A 23,811-nucleotide genomic window follows, 5' to 3' on the forward strand; every position below is an offset into this window, starting at 1 on the left:
CTTTAAGCTGCTTTTCTATCCAACTTTATTATTTGCTTTTCATTTGTTTGCTGCCAATATGGGATGTTTTCTTTCTTAATCACTTGCTAGCATGGTGATTTTTCTTAGAATATATTCAGATCACAACAATTTTCTGGCAAAGAAAAGCATGAAATTCACTACCCTTGAAATCTGCATCCGTATGGAGGAAAATATACCCTTTCATATTTCACTGTCAGAAAAGAATAGTAGCCACAGAGTTATACTTAGTTATTGAACTTTGCAATATTCAAAAGAGGAGCAAAATAATATATAAAGGATACTGATTTTTCTGTCACTTATCAGGCATGTATGTTATTTAACTGACCACGATCAGCTAATAATTCCTTATAAAAACCTGCATGTGTTTCATACTAATGTAGGAGGATGACACTGAACAGACTGTCATTACTGTCCATATGGCTGTGGTCTCAGACTCCCCAACACTGTTCCAGCCATTTAGAAAGCTGGAGAAAAAGCTGCTCAGATTTCCAAGTCCATCTCACTTTCTTTGCCCTGAATGCTAATCCTGCATTAAGGTAGAAAACAGCTTGAAATATTGCATAAATAGGAATGCTTAGCACCTACTTTGTACTTCTGTTCTTCAAGCTGTTCTGTCATTTTTATACATTGCACTGAGAGTGGAAGAAATTCAGAAATTGTGTGGGCATCAGGCTTGCGAAGAGAATCTGTAGCTCCTGTGGGTAGTACAGTTGTTATTTAATTTATGTACTTGGGAATAACAGGATGGAGCTCAGAGCTTGTTGATTTGTGTAAGACCTGCAAGTTTCCTCTGCTGTCTCTTGACTTTGTGAATGGAAACTTCATATAAGCTGGAGAGCAACTGTTCCTGAACAGAAAACAGACTGAGAACTAAATCTGTTGATTTCTGTAAATGAGCTTTCTGAATGTTGAATCTTCGTCATTTTTTTGAGTGTTATGAAATTGGATCTGTTAGTATATTATTTATTAGCAATGTTACAATGTCGAAAAGAAATACTGCAGGTAGAAAGACCATTTCCTCATTCATTAATGACCAAATTTAGAAATTATCTTGTATGTTGTGTAACCAGTGGAATTTTTCAGTGCCTTCACAAAACCGAGGTTGTCCCAGTCACTGGTTTTATTTCTCTTCACCTAGTAAGGCTACTTGCATACAGTGACATCCTCATTTCTTTTTAAACCCAATTTTTTGCCTGTCATGCATATTCTTTATGGCAAGATTGTAGCAGAGATGTTTTGTGTTCACAGAATTGCTACCTCATTCAAAAGAGGTTCCCTTGGAGATGTACCAGGATATACAAAGGCAAACCAGGTCCAGTGAGTATTTATGTGGAGGACAGAGGAAAGACAAGGCTGTATCAGATATTTACTATTCCTTTTTACCGTGGTTACTCACAAATTCCTTCTGTGTCCTTTTTTTGGAATCTAGCATTACCTGAGTAACCTTTTAGCTGCCTCTGGAAGTTGACAGGTGCCAAGTTCTTCTTCCCCTGAATGTTATAGATCTAGAGGAAAATCCTTTCAGCTAAAATAGTTCATGCAATACAAAAATTTATTGCTCTGCAGGTGGACTCCTGCCACACTGTAGCTTCTTGAGCTGAAAGATGTGAAAACTTTCCCTGGTGTAAAATTAAAAATATACATTATCCAGTTAAGAAATATATGGGAACCCTATCATCTGCTGTCAGACAACTACTATAAAGTATATATTTTCCTCACTTTTTTCCCTTTAAATATTTAACTAGATGATTGTCTGATTAATATTAACCTGACATACTCAGTGTATTATCTCATTGCTGTTATCTCTGAGGAAACTGGATGTTCTTGGAGAACATGTGTGTGATGTCTTGTGTCTTCTCTGCTAACTCCACTTTTGTTCCATCTCATATGAATCTCTGTTCTTCTTTCAAATACACACTCTTTCTTTCCTTTGTAGGAACCTGACCCTGGTTTGTACCAGTGTTAGAGGGGATGGTGGTGCCTGTTTTCTTTTGCTCCCCATTTCACAGGGACCACATAGAGCGCAGGGTGACTGTGCTGCTGTATCATGTGTCTCTGAAGTCAAAAAATGTCGTGATTCTACTGGCACTGCCAGTCCTCTGGCTGTTTTCCTGTCACCCATCAGTGGTATCTCTCCTTCTGTACTATCCTGCTATCCTAGTGAAGATTTGGGCCCACTTCTTGGTGTGGAGAGAGTCAGTCCTGGATAGCTCCTGTTTTGGCTGCTTTTTCCTTAGTAAGTGCCTCAGGCACACCACTTTGGCTCTTCCCCTTCTCTGCCATTTCCTCTGACCACCTGATTGATGTAAGGAGCGTATTAGCAGATGGCAGATATTCTTTTCCTGTCAAACAGATAACCTGAAAATATTGTCAACTTTTATGAAAAAAGGGCTGGAAGCCCGTTCTTTGGCTGTAATTTATCAAAGTATATCTCATTTCTGTTTACACCAACTACTCACACAGACCCCAATCTTTAATGGTTGTGCCCTGCACCTGCACTGTGTTATTGCAGAGTAAATGACAGCATGACAGTTTCTTGGGCTGCCTTATTTTTCTTTGAAGAAAAGGATAATCACCATTTATCTAAAGGAAGTGTGAGAGCCAGTGGCATGTCCACTGAATGTGTAAGCAGCTGCCCAGATAGCCTGTGCTGCTCTGATGTAAAGCTGGCTGAGTATGACAGGGGCAAAGAACTGAGAGGCACTAGAAAGGTCAGTACAGCTTTTCTTTTGAATGTTGTATTAGTTCTATTGTGCTTGGATATTGCACACTGGGAGAATGCTGAGAAGATAAGTGGAAAAGTACGTGATTTGTTACGATGTTTCAGACAGACAAGTCAATCCTGCTTTAGGGAAGCAGCAAATCTCATTGGCTGCCTTCACTGCAATGGGAGCTCTAGGACAGAAATATAATATGCACATTTGACTCTTCTCTTTTATATTTTTTTGTAGGATGTTTCAGTACTTCACTGACAAATGCATAGATTTCAATAGCTTGCTTTTGATTGTTGTCAATTTAGATAAATGTGCCTGGAAAGTACTGTAAAAACAGCATTTTCTTGAGTTATTTGTACAGGGAGTTCCATTAAATGTGTACAACCAGAGGGTAAAATTAATCTGAAATTAATAATGTAGAGCTCTGCGAGAAGACTTAGCAAGTGTACTACAGAAATGGAATCTACAGATCTCACCCAACTAAATTTTTAACATTGTACTCGGAATGTGTACTTGGAATGAGTGAGCAAACATTAGATATTCAAGAAATGTTTGCCAAGTCTGCTGCAAGAAGTGTAGACAGCTAAAAGATGTCAACAGGGAATATTGTCATAACACTAAGAATTATGTGTTATCTAGTGCTTAACGCTGAACGCCATGTAAACAATTAATCACAGAATAGAAACTACTGAAAGCAAACAAGTAGTAGCATGAGAGTTGCATTCACAGCCTTGCACTAATCAAGGAAGTTGTGTTTATTGCTTCTGATGGATAAATCATTTTAGCCTTTTTTTTTTTACATGTTATATCTTAAACACCTGCATCCTTGTGATGTTTGAGAGATCTTATTTCTGGAGAAGACTAAATGCAAATGTTTATTTTTCTGCAGTGGGATGAGCCTTGTAAAGAGTAATGAGAAATATGATTGCTAAACCTTAGGGTGCAGTGCTGTTTGCAATATATAGTCTCATATACACACATATGAAATAGACATAAGACAAAGGCAGCCATTTTACTTGACAACTTTATGACCATCTACCACACTGAGTCACTGAATGACATATGCTGAAGTTTCAAATATTTCATAAAATGCCAAGGCATTATTGTTTTAGTTATAATTCAGGAACTGGGGGGAGGGAAGGGGTGTTTCAGTGCCCCAGTGTTGTGAGAGGAACTCTTTGTGCACTAATTGGGTTTCACAGTACGTTATATTATGTTTACGTATCTCATTTCATTACACAAACCTTGTGTATTTTACACCATACCCACCTGTACTTTGCGGGTTAGGGAAGAATATTCTTTCTTGGTGGGAGAGTATTTTTATCAGAGGTTACCAGTTATCACTCCTGATTTTCACTCTATGTACAAACTGTCAGCCCTCTAAGAAGTGGCCTCTTTCACTATCCATGGAAATGAAGTGTTTCATTAATTCATTTAATGAGAGCAGGACTCTCTCATTGCTATAAGCTAATCAAAAGTAACCTGTTTTGCATGCAAAGGACTTTCCTCTAAACTTCTGAGATCAAAGCAGGTCTGAGACAGAGAAGCAGGTTTGATTGTTCTCTGAAAGTCCCACCTAAAGAGATAGTCATTATAATTATTATTTCCTTTGTTACTGAAATGTTATCTTTCTACTAGTATTAAATGACTTAACAATAAGGTATTATCTTTTTGCTCTGGGCAGAATTTGTCTCCATTTTGATATATGTCTCATCACAAAAGTTAATATGTAAACTAGTTGATCTTATTCATGTTTGGAACTCAAAGGGAAGTTGAACCTATCCTCACTTTGTCTAAAAATTTCTAAAAGGTATGAAAGATTAATCTCTTATTAACATTTGCCTGCAGCTATTTCTAAAATGTGTTAGTTGGTTTCTGGGAAATTAATTAATTCCAAAGGAATGATAAGTGTTCTTAGCTTTGTGGGTTTTATACAGGACTAGATTCTTACCAAAAGTCACAGTATTTCAACAGCAGAGCATTAAAAGGGACAAGTTCAGAGCAATGCAGCTTGACCTTTTCAGCTTCCCAGCTGTGTAGAAGTCCTAAAAAACTAATTTTCATAAGTCGCAAAGTGGCTGTTACACCATAAAGAGCAGCAGTAAATGTGCTAATATTTTTGTTATTTAAACTAGTTTTTCATATTAAAAGGATACACTTAGAAAGACACTGAAGTCCATATAATAATGGAATATCAAGGGAGTTAGGCCAGTCTGCAGGACCCTTTTGTGCCTATTCTGCTTTTATATTCCCTAGTCAGGCATGTCTATCACTGACTTTCCTGACAAAGACAAGTTTTTAATGCATTTCTGCTGGGACCTCACCCTTCAGACCTCTTCAGAATTACAAACTACTGCTTTAGAGACACTGAAGTCTCTACCTCAATTTGTATTGTAAATTCCTTCTCGTGGTGTTGGAGCCGTTATAAATCACTGTCTGTAGCATTCCTTTTATGTTCCATAGGACAACTTCACTAAGGATGCTGCTGCTTTGGAATAGGCATCATGAGCAGAGCCTGCAGGGAAAGCAGGGGGGCAGCGTTGCTGCCTGGGCTGTGATGCTCTTTGCAGACTCCAGACTCTCCCTGATAAGTGTGAATTAAAGACCTGCAATAATGGATTTGAGTGCTAACACGGAAGGGATGGATATCATCACTCCCTGCACAGGGATGTGACATGAACTATGACACATAACAGAGGAATGGAGGAAGTGTGTGAAGAAAAACTGAGAACTTGCAAAATAGGTGAAAAAGATGGGATGTGCTATAATAGGATATGCTCAAGTTTCAGTCCTTAAATAGAAATAATTAATGGCACAAATAGTTGTTATCACAGTGATCTGAAGATGTTAAATGGCTCACAAACTGAATGTGAGTCAACAATGTCCTGTTGTCAAGAAAAAGGCAAGAATCCCAGTGAGGGTGACAGCAGCAAGAACTATTAAGGGTATCAAAAACTCGACCTGTGGGGACTGAGCTGAGGAACAGGGCTTTAGTTGGAGAAGGAGAAAATGGAGGGGAGACACAAAATTAGTTTTCAGCTCTCTACGTGATAGCTGCAAAGAGGGAGTGTATCTCCTCTACTGATACTGGGATATAACATAACAGTCTTAGGAGGGGACATATGGGATTAGAAACCAGGAAAACTTGCTAATGACTGGAGTGATTAAATGCCAAAGCAGGTCACAGGATTTTGGGGATGTTGTGGAGTTGCTGCTCATTGTCTTCTCTGAGCCAGTAGAACAGATCATCAGAAATTTCATCAGGAGTTGTTGATTCTACTTTTTGGTGGGAAGGTTTCTGACATGAACTCCTGTGGTCGGTTCCAGCAATCCTCTAGTGTTACAGATGACACAGGGATGAGAAGGATGGTGTCTATGCTGTCAACCCTGTGTTAGTGGAAAAGGATGGAACCATGCCTGTGTTTGGGGTTTCTCAGTCGTTAGAGCTGCACAAGGGCAGATGAACTCAGCTTTCCTGAAAATGAATTAATTCAGCTTGTTGCCTGCCTTGCTGCCTGGAGAGATCTGCTGGTCACCCAGGGAAGGCTACAGCAGCAGCATTTCTGGACAGTCAGCCTCTGGCTTGGCTTCTACATTAGAAAACATGGACTTTGCCTGACGTGCAGCTAATGCTGAGAAGCAAGGAAGCTTTCTCCCACATCTGCTAATTTATTTCCTGTGCTCTTCAGGATCTGTGATGTGAAGCTAATTTCATGATTTAGACTGTTAATCACTGTAGCAGGGATAGCAGGCTTTGTTCTCAGTTTACCCAGTACCTATTACAATGAAGCTTCACAGTAGCACAACAAACAACAGCAATAATGGCATGGAGGTACTTGTTCCATCACCTAGGAGGTTTTTTTCCTCTAGCTTTCTTGTGGCTCCACACATTTTGCATACAATGACAGCACAGAAAAAGAGCAATCTCTAAGCAAGCCTGTGAGACTGACAGCTTCTTACTCTTATTCACTGCAGGGCAGTCACATGCCAAATATTAAAAGGAGTGCTTTAAAAATACCAAAATGAACAATAACATCTGTAAGGCACCAAAAGCAAAGGCAGTAAACAAACCAAAACAAAGTAGAACACATCAAGGGTGGTATTTTTTTGTGTCTGTTCCCCTTAAGGTATAAAACATTTCATAGATGATTGACACATAGGATTGAATTAATCTGAAAAACTTACTCATTTGCATCCTTTGAAAACTGTTGGCCACACGAAAGCCTGGGGAAGTTACATAACTGTCATCCAGAGCTGTGCATTCAAGTAGTCATTACACTAGTTTAGCAAACTGATGTTTCTTACTGCTTCTGTAAGAAGGATTTCATGATGCTACAAAAAGGTAACAAGACTGTTATGCCTCTGTATATTCTGAGAATATGGTTGTCTGTCTCTGAAGTCTAAAAACAGCAATCTGAGTACCCAATGGAACAAGTAATAATTAATTTCTTATAGTTCAATTGTGCTTTCATTTTTTAAGTCTTGTGTTTTTTCCCCTCTCCTCTGTTACTTTTTATTTCATTTTACTACCAGTTTGTTCAATTTCTTCATGCATCTGTTTCTTAATTTCAGTTCATTTTAACTGTTTCGTCTCTTGTAGGTGACTCATCTGTATATATACGAGGCATTTGAGACTGAAATCTTCTAACGAGTGTTTGGCTTCTCTTTGATAGAACATCAGTGTCTGTGTAACCTGTGTCTCTTTAATCTCCACCCAAATGATATGGAGCGTGTGGGCCCTAAGAGACCAAGGCGATGTCCAGCAAGTCTAGATGTCAGAAACCTGTCACCCCTTTCTCTGCTCCCTCTGGAATATTATTAATATTTTTTTGACTCTTTTGAGTTGTGAAAGTATTCAACTCAGCAATAATCCTTTAATTGAAAAAAAATATAGCAGATTTGGCAGGTTGTGCTTGCATTTCACATGTATCCTCCTTCACAAGGTGTACTGTGTTCTTCTAAGGAGGTGGGACCCACTGGGCAGTGGAGACAGGGAGATAGTGGAGAACCACTGGATGTGATGGGGGGAACAGGCTTATGGAACAGCAGGGCTTGGCAAGCAGGTGAGTTACAGCAGGAACCCTGGAGCCTGGATCTCCTGCATGAAGGTGGCTGGACTGTTGGGAGAGGCACTGAGCTGGGCAGGGTTCCTGCCTGGAAAGGTCTGTGACATGGTGTGCTGCTGCTCAGAAAGATGCTGAGTTGATTAGAAGCAAAACATTCCAAGTTTTGTTCAGACAAAGTCAGGCTTTTGGGCATTTAAAATCCCTCTGGAGGAGGTCTAGACAGATCTACCTCAGAGCACAGGCTGGCCTTTTCTCTCTCTCTTTCTGGTAACTGTCACGCTGATTGTGGTGCTCCACTTTCACACACCGAGGTGTTGGTTCAGGTGTGTCACACAGGTCTGCGTGGTGTTCCCACAGAGCAAGTCCTTTGTCATTTTGTTGCCTCTGGGAATCTCCCCTGCATTGCCACTATGCCAGCAGTCTGTAGGCCACCCTCTGTCTCTTGCTGTCTGGAAGCTCTGCAGGTGATGAGCTGCTGGGTTTTGCTGTGAGTCAATGTAGTCCTTAATCTCTTGATCAAGCCCTCCACAAGTGATATCCATTCTCCCTGCTTCCTTATACCATGGGCTTCTTAAAAATCCCATGCTGTTCACACACATTGTATCTTACACGAGAAATGTGTAACCGAACTCCTTCCTCAGTGCAAACGCTGTGGGCAGTTTAGGGCATAATGAGGTGTTGCAGATGCTTTCCCTCAGTTTTGCATCTACACAAAGTCCTAAATCCAGGATTACAGCAGGTAACAAGGTGACAGCGTGTATCAGAGTTGCTTTCACTTGTTTAGGTGGTTTGCTGAATCCAGGCCTAAAGGAAATTAAATACTCCTAACACTGAATTGGGGCTGAAGATGAGAACTTATATATGTAAGCCTGCGTATTGTTTTGGGCAATGCTCGTTTTAGTCTCAGGATTTGTTTACATGTAGAAGATAAATGCTGAATGGGGGGAAAAAACCCTACTGTTTCAAGTAAGGAAAACCAGAATAAGAAACATGCCTTTGAACTCTGTTGTCAAGTTTTAGCTAAACATTTCTTGGATCTAACAACTTTACGTTGTATAAGCAGAGTTTGTGAAGAGCAAAGACAGGCAAGTTGGTGAATCTGTTGTCTGTAAAATACAGTTTGTGTGACTAAGGCAAGAAATATTCTTTAATCTAATAATGAATATCTTTCTGTATAAAGATCATTCTAAAATTCATTTTCAAAACTTTTAGGTTAGTTACATCAAAATATATAAAATAAGTTTCTTTAAACTTCATTTATTTCTTCATTATCTTCTCTGCCTACTCTGGTATAATTAAAGTACAAATGAAGTAAGTTTTAAGTGCAGGGAGAAATTGTAATAGCAGTTGAGTTAAAAAAGTAGTGGAAAGAAACTAAGTTGTACGTCAAATCTCTTTAGATCTTCAGTTAACGATATTGAAAATCCTGTAGGTCACGTTTGTTTTTATAACATTACCATGCAAAAACATCAGTAGGCAAAATCCAATCTGCATAATTGAAGCAAGTTAAATGATATGAAGAATGCCTCTAACAAACAGCTATGAGGGACATGTACTTATACATAACCATCAGTGTAACTCTGTAAGTCTACTTAGACTTAATTACAGTGCTGCAGAACTCAGCACAGAAGCTGTGAGCTGTGAAAAGAGACATTTTGCATATTGCTGTAGGGATCAGCGTATTTATGCAAGACACTGACATGACTTTACTCTTAAGGGCTAATTGAAACAATTGGTTTTGACTACACTGGCAATATGGAAACAGAGCAAGGAGAACAATGGCAAGTGCCGTAGGACTGCTCTGCAATCAGAGCTGTCATCTCTTCTGATCTGCACATGTCATATCAAAAGCATTCTAGTGCCTGGCTCAAAACTTTTAATTCGGTGAAACACACAGACACCCAACCCCAAACCTCCTCAGGATATTTTAACTTAACCACAAATAAATCATTGCACAGTCTCATCAACAAGCCAGGAAAAAAGGAATGATAAACATTTGCTACCCCAAGTCACCTGACCAGGAAAGGATTAGAGCTCGACATTGATATCACTTATGTTGACATAAATCTTAAGAGATTTTGTGACAGTTACTGGTATTACTCCAGTGAAGAGCTGGTCTGATATCAAGGTATGGTTTGCAGTTTATTGAAACAACTAAAGGAAGAGTAGAATTGCAAATAGCAGATTGAAAAGATAATTTTGTAAAGTTAACTGTGAAACAAAACGTTCTCTTTAGGCTGTGTTATTCCAGTAATTGCTAAATACAGTCATTTTCTAAAGACAACAGCAAGGCTTGCAACGCTCTCCCACAGTGTCGGTCTGCCCGAGTGAGGCTGTTACAGCTGAGTGGGTGAGGACTGATGGGATGGACACGCTCAGAACTGCAGTTCTCTGCTCAGAGACCCATGACAAGGGTACCACAGGGGCACCTACTGACCCTGTCCTGTTCAGCATCTTTGTCAGTGACTGGAGCAGGCCACAGAGTGCAGGCTCATCACGTGTCCAAGTGACAAGCACAAGAGCACACAAGGGAACCAGAACTAAATCCCACAGCTGGGAAGGAAGAACCTGGAGCAATGATGCAGGCTGGGGCTGCCTGGCTGGTGAAGCAGGTTGCCCAGAAAGAGTTGTGCAGTCTCCATCTGTGAAAGCTTCTGTGATGTAACCAGATACAGCCCTGAGCAGCCTGGTCTGACCCCTCAGCTGACCCTTCTTTGAGCAGGAGGTTGGACTTAGAGCTCTTCTGGATTCCCTTTCAAATTCAAGTTACTTTGTGGTTCTGTGATTTCATGATGATATTTAAAACTAAGTTTTCAGGGGGTTTTTACAGTCTTTACTTTCAGGAGCTTATTCAGGAAATTAATACAGAGCAGATGAAGTTTTTCAACAAAATTTTAAGACAAACTTTTCTCAGAAGCAAACAATTTCTGGAACAGTTTATTTTTTTAACTCATAGGCAGAGTTTGGGGAGATACAAGACAGAGATCATGGATTCATCCAGGGACATACTCATAGAGTGACCCAGGAGAGGCTTGATGGATCTGGGGTAAGGAGAGGATTAGGGGGATCCTGATTTGCAAAGATAAACAATACTTTACACATCTAGTACTGCTTACTGCTAATTAATGCACTTAAGGGCATAGAATACATGAATTTCACTATAATTGCTGACATCTAACAAAAAAAAAAAAAAAAGGATGAAGAACTTTTCTGTGCCGAAACCTTCAAGTGAATCTTTTTAGAAACATCCTAAAGTAACTACAAATTTAAGACCCTGGGCCAGGCCTTCGGGTGGTGGGAAGGAGCATGGATCTGCTGACCTCTGTAGGGTAAATCAGATCTGTACTCATGGAGCACAAAGACACATTCTAGGCAAAAGGAGCAGGCAAATGTTCCTATACATGAAAAATGCTTAGAAAGATCATGTGTGAGAATAGAATATTACCAAAGACCTTTCTCAAAACAAAACAAAACAAAACAAACACTCTACAAAACCAAAAAAAGGCAATTGTTCAAGAAGTCACTTTCAGGGCTGAGGAAAAGAAAAAGGCAAGTTGTTTTCTTTATCTCAGGTGAGAAAGAAACACATCAATGAGATAAAGAGACCATCTGGCTCCTGGACTCTGAAAATATGAGAGCTCTTGAGGCTGACATTTCTTCACTCAGTGACAGAAAAATATGTTAAAAAATAAAATTTATTAGGGTAGAAGAAGCAGACAGAATTGTGTGGTCCAGAGAGGTGAAATAAACTCACTTTGTACGAAATGATAAAGCACCTCCAGAAGATGAAGAGCATATTTCATGGCAGAATCATGTGCCAATAATTATCACTACATTGAACTGAAAATTTACATTATAGTAGATACCTGTCTTTATATAGAGAGGGGAAAGAAGGTTCTGAATCTTTTTTTTCACTGCATTATGATAAGAATTCTGACTTATCAGTCTGAAGGGTATTACCAATTTGGAAGGAAACCATCCTGGGAGAGCACTAGGATGGAGTTGTTTCTAAGAGCTAGGATCAGGTTTTCTTAATCTAGAAAGAATCAACAGATGAAGAAGAAAATAAAGCCTGTTGTATTGGACAACTACATCTGAAATATTTTAAAAGGCATTTTAAATCAATGTTCTCCACTGCCAGCTATAAATCCTCTGGGTGGATTATAAAATCTTCCCATGATTGCTAGATTGGAAAATAGTATGAATAATGCCAAGACATTGAGTCATGTTAAATTTTAACCATAAACCAATATCAGCACTCTAATAAATTTTAGGAGAATGATATTAGATTTCTATATCTTATTTCATTGTACTACTGTAAGAAATGATGTTATTTAATGATAAGTACTTTATGAAGAGCATGAATTCAAGTCCTGTAGTAGCAGTACTGGATTAATGTACATCACCACATCACAGATGGCTGTTCTACAGCCAAGGCCCAGTCTTTGGGGAGAGCTTCTCCTGAGCACAGTGAGGAGAGTCCATGCCACAAGGAACTTTGTGTAAGAGAGCAAAGCTGTCAGAGGGAGCACAATGTATTGCTAACAAATGACACTGTCAAATATAATTTCTATATGCATGTATATCTGCACGATGTGTACTAATATCCCAGGCTTTCTGACTGGAGAATTTTAAATGCTCCTGATTTTTGGCAGTACTCGCCATGATCCCAAAGCTGAATGTCCAGGTATTTTCACGACCTTTCATGTGTTAATCCATGTTGTTATTCTGCCAGGTGAGTTTTTGGGAAGTGTGCACAGTGCCTGCAGGTTTTTTGAAAGTTTTCCAAAAATTGTTTACACAATATACTCCTAATTAGTTCTCATATATGTTTGCAATTTGGGAAGCCTCAAATGGCTGGTGGGAAGTCCTAGCTGCTCTTTGTTTTTTTCTGGCTAGAGGAACCAAACTCACTCAGGAATAAGTTCCATGGGTTTTAGGAGACTTGAGAAAGCAATTAATGTGTTCTGATTTATTTATTATCCTTGTCAGGCATTTCTGCAGTGTGAAATCAGCTCAGTGTGGCACAGGTCTGGGTTGCACACTCTGCTTACACACATTTATGTACTCCACACATAGAACCAAAGCTTTCAGTACTGGAGGGGCAGGCAGAACTCAGCAGCCCTGATTTTTTCTGTGGCTCTATAAAAAGTGTCCCTGAGCTGTTATCTCTGCAAATAAAATCCTATTTCAAGTTAAGGTATGCATCCAGCTTTTTCTGGTCATTGCAGTGATCTGCAGAGGTTTCCCCAGTGGTACTTGGTGTATCAGACTTTGTTTCTCAGAACCCCCTTATCTGGAAACTCTCTGCCTTATGGGGTTGCTACAACCCCACGAGAGGTTTTGTTAGAAGCACTTGAGCCTTTCCCATTGCTCAGAGTGAAGTAAGGTACAGATATATGAAACAAGGGCACACTTGGGCAATCTTTCTTGGTTCTGACCAGAGAAAGTTGTTTTGGGAAGTGTTAAAAGTCCAGCTCTTCTATTTTGCATGGAATAATTTATGTGTATATTTATGATTGTTTTTCAGAAAGCTTAGATTTATTTCTCCGAATACAGTTTAATAGGAATCCATACATAAAGATTTTCATCAGAATGTTTTCTGTACAGACTCAACCCATTTAGCAATGAATCACTCCTTCAAAAGTATAACTGCTCTTTTTCACTGAGATAAAATATGTTATTTGCTCACAGTTACCCTAAAGATCATCAGTAACTGATGCCACAGAGATTCAATTAAGATGTAAATGTAAAATGTCAGTAGAGAAACGAGTCTTTTATGGGACACATGAACATTTGAAAGTTTTAGAACTAGAACATGAGTCACTGAGCTCACCCTAAAGCCCCATCCTGCTTAGTAAATGAAGATGTTTAAAAGCCTGACTGGCCATGGCCTTGAGCATCCTGCTTTGAGCAGGGTGGCTGGATTTGCCAATCTCCTGAGGTGCCTTCCAGTGTCAGCTATTCTTTGATTCCACAAACTCTTGAAACTCGCCCTTCTGGTGCCATTCTCTCCTTGTAAGAAAGTTCTGTGGCAAGTTATTGTATAAATTTGCAATACAGGAAAGTCTCTGCCTAAACTATTTTTGGCAAATAACTTCAACTGAATTTTATGTTTGTCTTTGAGGATATGCTATAGCTACCTATGTAAGTGGTTTTAATAATTAAAGCAAATAATCTTTCATGAAGGTTCTTGAACTGCAGTCATCTTAAATGGAATATTATATATGCAGTAGCATCCAAGTGATCTTGCCAAAGCTAGACAGCAATTTCTCTTGCTGATGGAACACTCCATCATGAGAACAAGGAGGCAGATCCTGCACTGTTTTGCACCTGGCAGAATTCCATTGACTTCATTAGGTGGATTTATCCTGAGTGTTGTAGATTTCTAAATTTTACAGGAATATGGCACAGACATGAAAAATTAAAATATAAAAAGCTACCAGTTCTGGCCCTGTAAAAACAAAGTGATAATGCTGGGGATGTATGTTCCAAATGGAGGAGGTTGAATTTACTAAATTAACTCCAAGGCTGTATTAGGATAGTAAGAATTTCAGCACTGTTTTGTACTGAAAATATCAGTTTCGCAATAGACACAAAAATAAAGCTGATAAAAGCCAGGGCAGAAAGTTTAAACTACTTTCTTGACCTCTCCAGAATGACACTCTGGGCTGGGAAAACCTGAATTGCCTCAGTGCCATGTGCGTGTGAGTGAGGGCTCTGCTTGACAGGTTGTCACCATTTCCAGCAGGACAATGTGCTTTTGGAAATTCCAGCACTTGTTTGCTGGGAGCTGGTCCCAGCAGCCAGTCCTGGGGAGCAGCTGAAGTGTTTGCTTCCTTGTGATATCTGTCACAGTGTGATATATAATGCCCATAGGTCCACAAATTAGTGATGCTCAAATGTCCTTCCTTCCACTTTGATCCAGGGAAAGGAGACAGGGGAGAAATGAAAAGAGGGAAGAACAGACAGAGAAGGAAAAAATAGCAGATGCAGAAAAAACAGGAAAAAAAAGGTCAAATGGTCATCCAAAAAAGAAACAGAAAGCTGTGAAGAACTTGAGGAAAAAGGACCTGCAAAGAGTTTTTCCTTCAGGATGTTTTTATGATTTAACTGTTAGTCTGGTTTTCCTGTGGAGAAGGGGAGTGTCTTTTCACACTGTGGGCATGCATCCCCTCTCCCCATAAGAATCCTTGAATTACTTGACCAGTTTAATTCAAATTTTGTGGAAGCACAATCCCTATTGGTTTCATCAACGTGAATGACAGTGGAAGAGAGGAGGAAAGTCTCTTTCTGTTTGGGAGCAGAGGGGAAAATGCAGCACAACCACCTAACCACACACTGTGTTACACTGCAGAGAAAAGGTGATGAGTACCTCAACCTTAGAAAAGGTTCAGCAAGGGCTTATACACCAGCCTATCAACTAGGAAACCCAGGTAAGAAGAAAACAAGGTTTTGTTAGTTTTGAAAGTTTTGGATTTCCCTAGGTGTTTTATTTTAAGTAAAAATTGACTGGAGATTGAGAAGGACTGTAAGAGCCAGGTCACTAGCTAAAAGCTATTTTCAATTAACTTTAGCTTTGTTAAATTTAGAATTGGGCTTCCAAATGGCTCTCTGGTGGGGTGAAAATAAGAGTTGAGGTGAATAGAAAGCTAGAGAACTGAGTCTTCCCTCTGAGAAAATTCTGCAAAATTCCAGGACTAGTAATGTAAGTAAATCTTGCCATTCCTCATCAGGAAGTAGGTCTGCTATGAGATGATAATTATAGTAGATGCATTAAAGAGAGGTAGTAACCCAGTGATGACTCAACCTGGAACCTGGATATGTAGTGACAGAGGGCAGGTTTAGATTAGATATTAGGCAGCAGTTCTTAACTGAGGGTGGTGAGGCCCTGGCACAGGTTGCCCAGAGAAGCTGTGTTTGCCCCATCCCTGGAAGTGTCCAAGGCCAGGTTGGATGGGGCTTGGAGCAACCTGGGATAGTGTAAGATGTCCCTACCCATGGCAGGAAGATTGGAACCAGATGATCTTTAAGGTCCCTTCCACCCCAAACCATTCTATGATTCTATAAAATTTAGAAACGTGACTTTCAAGATCATTCTAAGGAAAGAGAATAGAAAGGAAAAGTAAAACAGTAAGTTTCTCTAACTAGTCTGTTCTGAGAAATAAATGTGTACCTTTGAGACTCTGAGGTCTGTGCATGGAAAAAGTGCAACTCTGTTGGAGAGTGAAATTTTATTGGTTTATTCACCTTACACCAAGGAATTTTTCAAATCACAGTTACAGTTTCCACTGGAAAACCTGATGCTTTGAAGTGCAGCTTTGAAATAGTCTATTTTTAACACTCAAGACATTTTGTGAATGTAGCCCCTGTTCTCTAGTTGAATTGCTTTGTGAAAATAGCATGTTCCTTCCCCAACCAAGTAACTTGAAATTATTTTCGGCTTTTAAGTCATACAGACTGTGAGCCTTACAGAAGTGATGGATGAATGTCACCTCCCACTATTTTCTATAAATATTTGTTCCCATATAACATAATTTTGATTGTCATATTTCTTTTATTGTCAAGGCTTGTATAATCATGTATTCCTTATCTTACATTTGACTGAAAGTAGACACAGAGAGACAACATCCAGACTAAATACAATTTCTTACATATTTTTGGTATAGGGAGGGTCCAATTGTCCTCACCTTGTTTATCCTGGCAGAGTCACATTGACCTCAGTGGAACTGAGTATATTCAGGTAAAGCAAAAATCTAGTCTGTGAAACCCTCTCTTTCTCTCTCTTGTGGCTGTGCAAACTATTTGTTTTGTTACAGCATGCTCATTTTTCTTATGTGCAATCCAAAAGCCTTTATCATTTTCTTCTCAAGCATCCCATCTTAAGATTTTTAATATCAAATGGACCTTTTTGAATAATACTTTCAACACCAAAGCCTTTCACCTTATTAGATAAAGATAACTATTATCCAACAGCCCCCTTTAATCTCCTAACAAACACATTCTATTTTCACAGGCTATTTGAACCATTTGACAAAGTGCTTATAACCACTGTGTATGTCCCCCATGATTTTATGGGCTATATTGGGTGAAAAATACATTCTTATTAAGATTTGATCATATGATGGCAAACATGACTGCCATGGAAGTTACAATGTATAAAACAGCTATTGGAAAGAGAAAAGCAAATATTTTATTTCCTGTTAGGTGGGTTTTTGTGTAGAAAGTTCGACTAAACAAAAGTAATTTAGAATTAAAGGTAAAAACAAATCATTTTTTTCACAGTAGCCAGCATTCCAAAACCAAATATATTGCAGTTTTAGAAAATTACAATTTGTTTTATTTTGCTTTATGCATCATCAGCAAAATTGCCTGTTCATCTCTTCTACTAGAATCCATATCGTGGGTACTAACAGCAAGAATAATACAGGGGGTACAAAGAGAGTTTTAGCCATTATGTGGTGAGTGCAAGCCCATAAGTTAGAAAAACTGTGTTTTGACGTTATTTTGAGTATTGGTGATATCTCCATTAAGAAAATGATTGGATCAATTTTTTTTTGCTGAGGTATTTTGACAAGGAAGCAACAACTTAAAAAAATATTAATTTAGATGACCATAGAACTCTGTCCATGTTTCTCCCTCAGCAATCTTAAATTCTGACCCTGTGCATGATTTAAGTAAAGTGGTGTTGAAGAGAGTGATGTAAGGTAGAGATCATAAACTTTTATTTTATACCTATTGCAGCAGAAGAAGGTAGATATAATCGCTGTGCACTGCAGCAGATCCTCAGAACATCACAGTACCTTGACTCTGTGCTTTCGAATAATGACAATAAAAGAAGACCAATTACAAAGCAGAACATTTCACAATATATAAAAAACAGTTGAAAGAGTATTTTTTCATTTAGTGTGAGTATGTCTAGCATTTCAAGGGACTGGAAAAACTGTTAGAATGTAATTTGTTATCTCTACACGCTTGCTTTAAACCACAGCTACAAGGGTTTATTTTGGAAACTGGGAATAATACCAACACTAAGGGCATGCTCTCACTTCGGTTAAAGTATATTTTTATTAATACAAACTTTAGATATATGATAGTTAAGGCTGAACTGATTTCAACTTACTTGTACAGTTTATGTTGTTATTCATTGTTGCATTACTTTTGGACTGGGACTTTCAAACAGACTTTAGGGAGTTAAGTGTCTCAATCTGACTGAAATTTAGTGGGAAATGGATATTTAGTTACCCTGGGGCCTCTTAGAAATTCCTGGCTAGAAACTTGCCAGCTTCCTGGAATTTTATAACACATAAATACAGGTGATATTTGTCGATTTTCAATGCAGAAAAGGATGGTTTGCTGCCCTCCCTCCACACGGGAGAAGGAAACAGCCAGATTAAATCAGGCATGGAGTGGCTGTACCTTCAGCAGGAAGTGTGAGGGCAGCAGGCTCTGCCTGCGCTGAGCCTCCTGTCCAGCTGCCCTCCCTGGGGGGAAAAGGAAAGTCTGCATACTCTAAGCTCCTCTGGTTGGACCCAAACATTCCTGCCAGCTAAACCAAGCCCATTTGCTGCCCATGCCCTCTGGTGAAGCCCTGGCACAGCAGAGCAGCTGAGCCAAAGCATCTGCAGGGTGTCGCTGGTCTGGACCCTCACACAGGGAGAGCCCCTCCTGCCCCATCCTGACCTGCTGTGGGAGGGCAAAGTGCTGCTGGTGGCTCTGGAAGAGAGGTGGTGCACCCCACAGAGGGCTGTGAGTGGAGCAGATGCACAGGATATGGGATGATGATGTTGCCACAAGTGTTTGGGGAATGCTGTCGTTCCCAAGGGTGTCACCAGCTGCCTGCACTGTGGGAAGTTGTGGGGGTTCCCTTACTGAAGAACAAAGCTGTGAATGAGTGACCCCTGAAGCTAAAGGTGCTTATCCAAGGGAGAAGGCATCTGAGGACCAGGACCTTGGAGAATGTGCCTACACCAGTATTTATGGGCTTTTGTGTTTTCTCATGTTATTGATGTATTGGTATTGGACCCAGAGTGATTGTCTCATTAGTTTTCAAATGAGAATCATAAAAATTACAATCATAAATGTGCAAGACTCGACTACCCACTACAGAAGCAAAGTTACTAGAAAAATATTCAGTCTGGCAGTCTCATTTCTTGGTCTTTGATATCAATGTGAAGGTATGGACGTTTGATAAGCCCTGTTTCATTTTCAGAGAGTTTTGTAGAGTGAACTTGTTAATATGTTTAAGAATACCTTGTTAGGTAGCTTGTACAAATCAAGAGTCTCAGGTTGCATGCTGGTAAACTAACCCTCTAGGAAACCCCAAATACTATTATGGCTTTGAAACAATAACCTAGATGTTTCTATGTGCTTTTTTCTGGCTGCAAGAGAGCCTTTTTTCCCCCCAGAAATCCCATTGCCCCAGTCCTCAGTACCCCAGCAGATTTCCTACTTTGTTTTCATGCTATTTTCTGAGAATAATTGAGAATGTGGATTATGTAAGGATTTATTTTCTTGGTCATAGTCTGTGTTGGAGGTGTGGGGTAATCAGATGAAAAGATGGTGACTTTCATGCTGCTGCCCAATTTCATAATTATTGGTTCATAAGTTAAAAAAAAGTTCATCTGAATGTTACAATCTTTTCCCCCAAAAGATAATGACACTTCAAAATAACATGATCTTGTCACATTGTTAATGAGAAAGATACTACTATGCTTCAAATTTTTTTGGCATTTTGATATGTTGTGTCAGGGTGCATCAGTCATATCCTGGGCACACACAGCAGTGGGACTGACAGCACTAGAGGAGAGCACAGCAGTTTCAGCTGTTCTTTCTGAGTAAAAGATATTCAAAGAGATGGGGATGTTCCTGCTTCTCATCTTTTTAAATGAGGTTTAACCCCGCTCTTTCACATCTTCCTCAGCTCCATGGCTGTCACAAAAGCCACTCAGCCACACCCACTCCTGTTGACACCAGAGTGTTTCCTGAGGCACAGGATCTAACTCCTTGGAATCTTGTTGTCTGTAGGTGGGATGGTTGCTGAAAATACTGGACGTGCTATGGGAGTATCAGAGCCCAGACATCCATTTCTGATTTCTTCAAACTCAAAAGGCATCTAGACCCAGCTTCTGAGTCTCTGTAAAAGAACTTTTTTTTTCTTTTTCTTTTTTAACTCTCCCTCATGCAGCTTTAGCGGTTGAGATCCACTAAAATACCCTGAGTGTGAGCTAAATTCAAATGGATTCCCTGAGCTTTTTCTTAATGCTGAATTTGAAGAAGGAGATCTGAAAAAGTCAAACACACATATGCAGGCTGCAGGCGGTATTTGGAGAGAGAAAAAGACCAATTTCTGAACCGGCTTTGTTGATTGAAATAGAGCCCCAGTGATTTGTATCCACTGAGGACTTGGCCTGATGTGGGGAAAGGTAATCCTTCTGAAATATTTTCCCTTCCCTATTCAATTTTCTTGCAACCACGTTTTTTTTCCCATGAAAATCAAGTCAGTTCTGAAAAGCTCTCTTTTCTAATGCACCTCTCTCTATGGTATAAGTGTTAAGTAATATCTTGGCAATTTCATATTGCATAGTATATTGAAGACCAAATGAACAGCAACCAAGAAGAAAAAATGTGAATGAGTGTATTACTTGCAACTAATTAAACTTATTTGGAGTGCCTGATCAATGGTATATTAGCAGAAGTTGTGGAGAGAGCAGAAGTGGGATTCAGATGTTGTGCTTCACTAGAATGGGAAGCAAAAACACTTTAAATTCCATTTTGCTTTACTATCTTGTCATTTGCTTAACAGTGTGAAAGATATTTGTTTGGGATGAATGGCACTTGTCGGTTGGATTTTTCATCTAGACACTTCAAATTAAGTTGGTGTTCAGGGTTTTGAGTCATACTTTGCACATCTTATGAAATACTGTCACTCAGAGCACCTATAATGAAAAAATCTCTTAGAGTGGTATAATTGTTCTCTGCTAAATCTGACCATTAACCTTTTATACTCTTTGCAAAATGATGATGAAATGCTGATGTTTCTTCTTGATTATAAGCAGGAATCAGAAGGTGAGTGCTGTGCAGCAGTCATGTAAGGTACTGAGATTTGGGTTATGTTGGCACACCCACAATGGTAGCTCTCCAGATCCTATTCTGGATTCTTCCACTAAAACCCCAGGATGAATATAAAATAAAATCCAGGGCTGGTCTGGAGATCTGGCAAATAAATGTGCTGTTTTAGGCACTCTATAAGGCACAGTTAGAGAGTCATAAGACCCACTTCATCACACTGCTTTGGCATTTGGTTAAATTGAGAGCTATTTGGGATGGTTCAAAACTAGGTTAAAGCCAACAGTGCTTTTAAGTGCTAATTTGATGGAACTTTGAAATGACCTCAAACTTGTGTAGATGCCAATGTGAGCAGAGCAGCTTTTCCAAATTCTAAGTGAATTAAGATGCAACAGGTAAAAAAAATTCTTATGAGTGACAACCCAAAATTCAGAGTCTGGGTAAGATATGCAAACCATATGTTTACATTGTGAAATCTTCCTTGTTTGCAAAGGAGTAAGTACAGAGTAAAAAATTACAGTAAGATATATAAATTCTTAAACTGTGGCTGTTGTATGTGTGAAGTTCCACCCCCCTACTTCAGGATAACAGCATGACTGACTTTGTCTCCCAAGTGTTTTTTTTTCTCTAGTGTACGCAGCTGGACTTAGTCCCCTTGCTCAGGAAATGCTGGTTATGGGACTGAGTTCCACTACAGTTTGTGTTCTTTTCAGGCGAGGACAGAGCTCCATCCTCCCTGCACTTCCAGCGTGAGCCCTGTCCTGGGACCCAGAGAGCTTTGGGAACAGAGCCCCCGGCTTCTGAAGGTACTTTGCAGTAGAAGTCCCCTGCTCAGTGACAGCTGCCAGCAGGGTGAGCTGCCTGTGCGTGTTGACCTGAAACATGTAGGAGCCATTTGGTCCTTCAGTGGTCAGTAAATATCAGCTGATTCTCTTTTCTTGTAAAGAAAACTGGTAGGAGTCAGATCATTGTGATGTGCTGTCTGGATTGATAAGGGCTCTGGCTTAGCCAAGCTTGAGGAAAATCAGGAAAGAACTAAGACAAGTTTATGTAAAAACACTGAGGGAAGTCTATATGGGAAATGTAATTCCTATGCAGAACCAGAATCTCACAAATTAAAAAATCTGACACATACAACTCTTGTGTAGTGGTTAGGAACCATTTACGTCCTTTGTCAAGAAGAATGGTTTTCATTCCTCAAATTCAATCTTTGTATGAGTTTTTGCTGCCAAGATCAGTGAACTTTCTCCTTCCTCTTTCTTTTTCTTTTTTTTTTAAACCTGTAAGATATCGACTCTACATAGAATCCCAGTGGAGGTGAAGAAACAGCTCTCAACTTCATGAGTAAATCCCATGTAGGAAATACAAGAATGGTCTCCTCTAACTACACTATGTATATTCCATCTCTGACAAGATTTTTGCTGGGAATTAGCTTTATCCTTCCAGGATCGCCTGGTGAATGTGAAAGCTGTACTTCTGAGACTGAGTTTTTCCATGCCTGGTGGGGATGTGATTGTGCACATGTGGCTCAGGGAGCACTGATACAAACCTAGTCCCACAAGCAGCACAGCTTCCACATTCCCAATGCACATCCGCACTGCTGTCAGCTCCGCTGTGCTTTGGGTGTTCTCCACATTGTCATTATTTGCTCAAAACTGCCACTACATCCCAGGGTGTTACGTTATGAGCGGGAATGCTGGGTTTCTGTCATCAACAGCAAATGTGAAATGAGATCACGTAGGTGGAGGTTGTCATGACTTATTTCTTGTACGTGATGCAAAAACATTAACATGCTTGTTAAAACAACAAATAAAGTCATTTGTTTTTCCTCCATCTGCAATGAATTTCTAAAAGATGCTTTGTATATAACTTTTTTTCTTTAGTTCAGGGCTTGACCCTGCAAATATTTTTGCTTCTTGAACTGCTTCTCTAGGTGATTTCAGTGGAAAAATTACCATATGATCATTGACTATTCTTTTAGAAAACAATTGCTTGCGTACTTAACAGTTTGAGAGCAAGGCTTTGTGATGCAAAAAAACCAATTTAGTATTGTAATCTTTATCTTAGAAATTAACTTCAGATAATTCAGTTGAGTGTGAAAGAGAACAAACTTCAAACCTAACTTTTACCTCAGGAAATAGAGAATTTTAGAATAACTGTGTTGAGTTTTCTGACTTTCTTTCATCCCGTGGTTCTTTCATGCTTTTAGGTAAACTGTGTTTTTTACTGGCCTTAAAACTTTCTTTTATCCATTTATTTGAAAAAATAAGTCTGTTTCTAGGTAAAACAAGGTGATATTATTCAGGAGAAAGAAAGGAAATAGATAGAAATATGTATTATTATGATGCTTCTCTACTTGAGAGATTTAGAGTAAGGGGAAATCAGCTGAAGGGGATTCATAGCTGGATATTAAAGACCAGAAATTATTGGACAAAAGTGAAGTAGACTGAGATGATGCTTAGCTGGCAAAGGATTCCTTAGCTTTTGTTACTTAGAGACTTTGGAAGTGTGGAACTCAGAGAAGTGCACAAGGGATGTTTCTCCTGGATTGTAATTGCAAATCTAATCTCTTGTCAGGTTTTTGAAACACTTTTTGTTTTAAAAGTTTTGAAGGCCAGAGCCTTCACTGTACAATCAGCTGTGGTTACAGTATTTTCCACTATTGAATAGTCTGGATAGAACAGTCACTGGGGAAATGTGCAGCTCACCGTCCTTACAAACTTCCCAGGCTGTCTGCTCAAGGATCCATCAGCCGTCCCCAAGGTACCTGTGGTCTGTAAGGATGCAGCAGAAAACTGTCACACATAACAAGGCATGGCAAAGCAACAGGCTTTGTATGGATTTAGTAAATGTAGATCCTGAAAATCAGTTTGTGAAAGAGGCTGGGGAAGCTGATAGTGCAGGGCAGTTGTGAGAACCTTTTCGTGCTGCTGGTTGCAGAC

At 39.5% G+C, this 23,811-nt stretch overlaps 1 long non-coding RNA gene across 9 annotated transcripts in view; it reads left to right on the forward strand.

Moving 5' to 3' along the window:
- LOC127476888 (uncharacterized) overlaps window positions 1-23,811 on the forward strand; it is a 554,098-nt gene that overhangs the window by 130,232 nt on the left and 400,055 nt on the right. For 7 of the 9 annotated variants that reach the window (XR_007906755.1, XR_007906754.1, XR_007906757.1 and 4 more), the window contains exon 9: window positions 21,583-21,675. The exons of the other annotated variants lie outside the window; for them this stretch is intronic. This is a non-coding gene — a long non-coding RNA (uncharacterized LOC127476888). The remainder of the gene's footprint in view (window positions 1-21,582; window positions 21,676-23,811) is intronic. 9 annotated transcript variants of the gene reach the window in all.

Source organism: Manacus candei, unplaced genomic scaffold (genome assembly GCF_025592945.1).
Source record: "Manacus candei isolate 608988 ecotype Guabito, Panama unplaced genomic scaffold, ASM2559294v1 h1tg000050l, whole genome shotgun sequence".
In the NCBI taxonomy this organism is placed as follows: Eukaryota; Metazoa; Chordata; class Aves; order Passeriformes; family Pipridae; genus Manacus; species Manacus candei.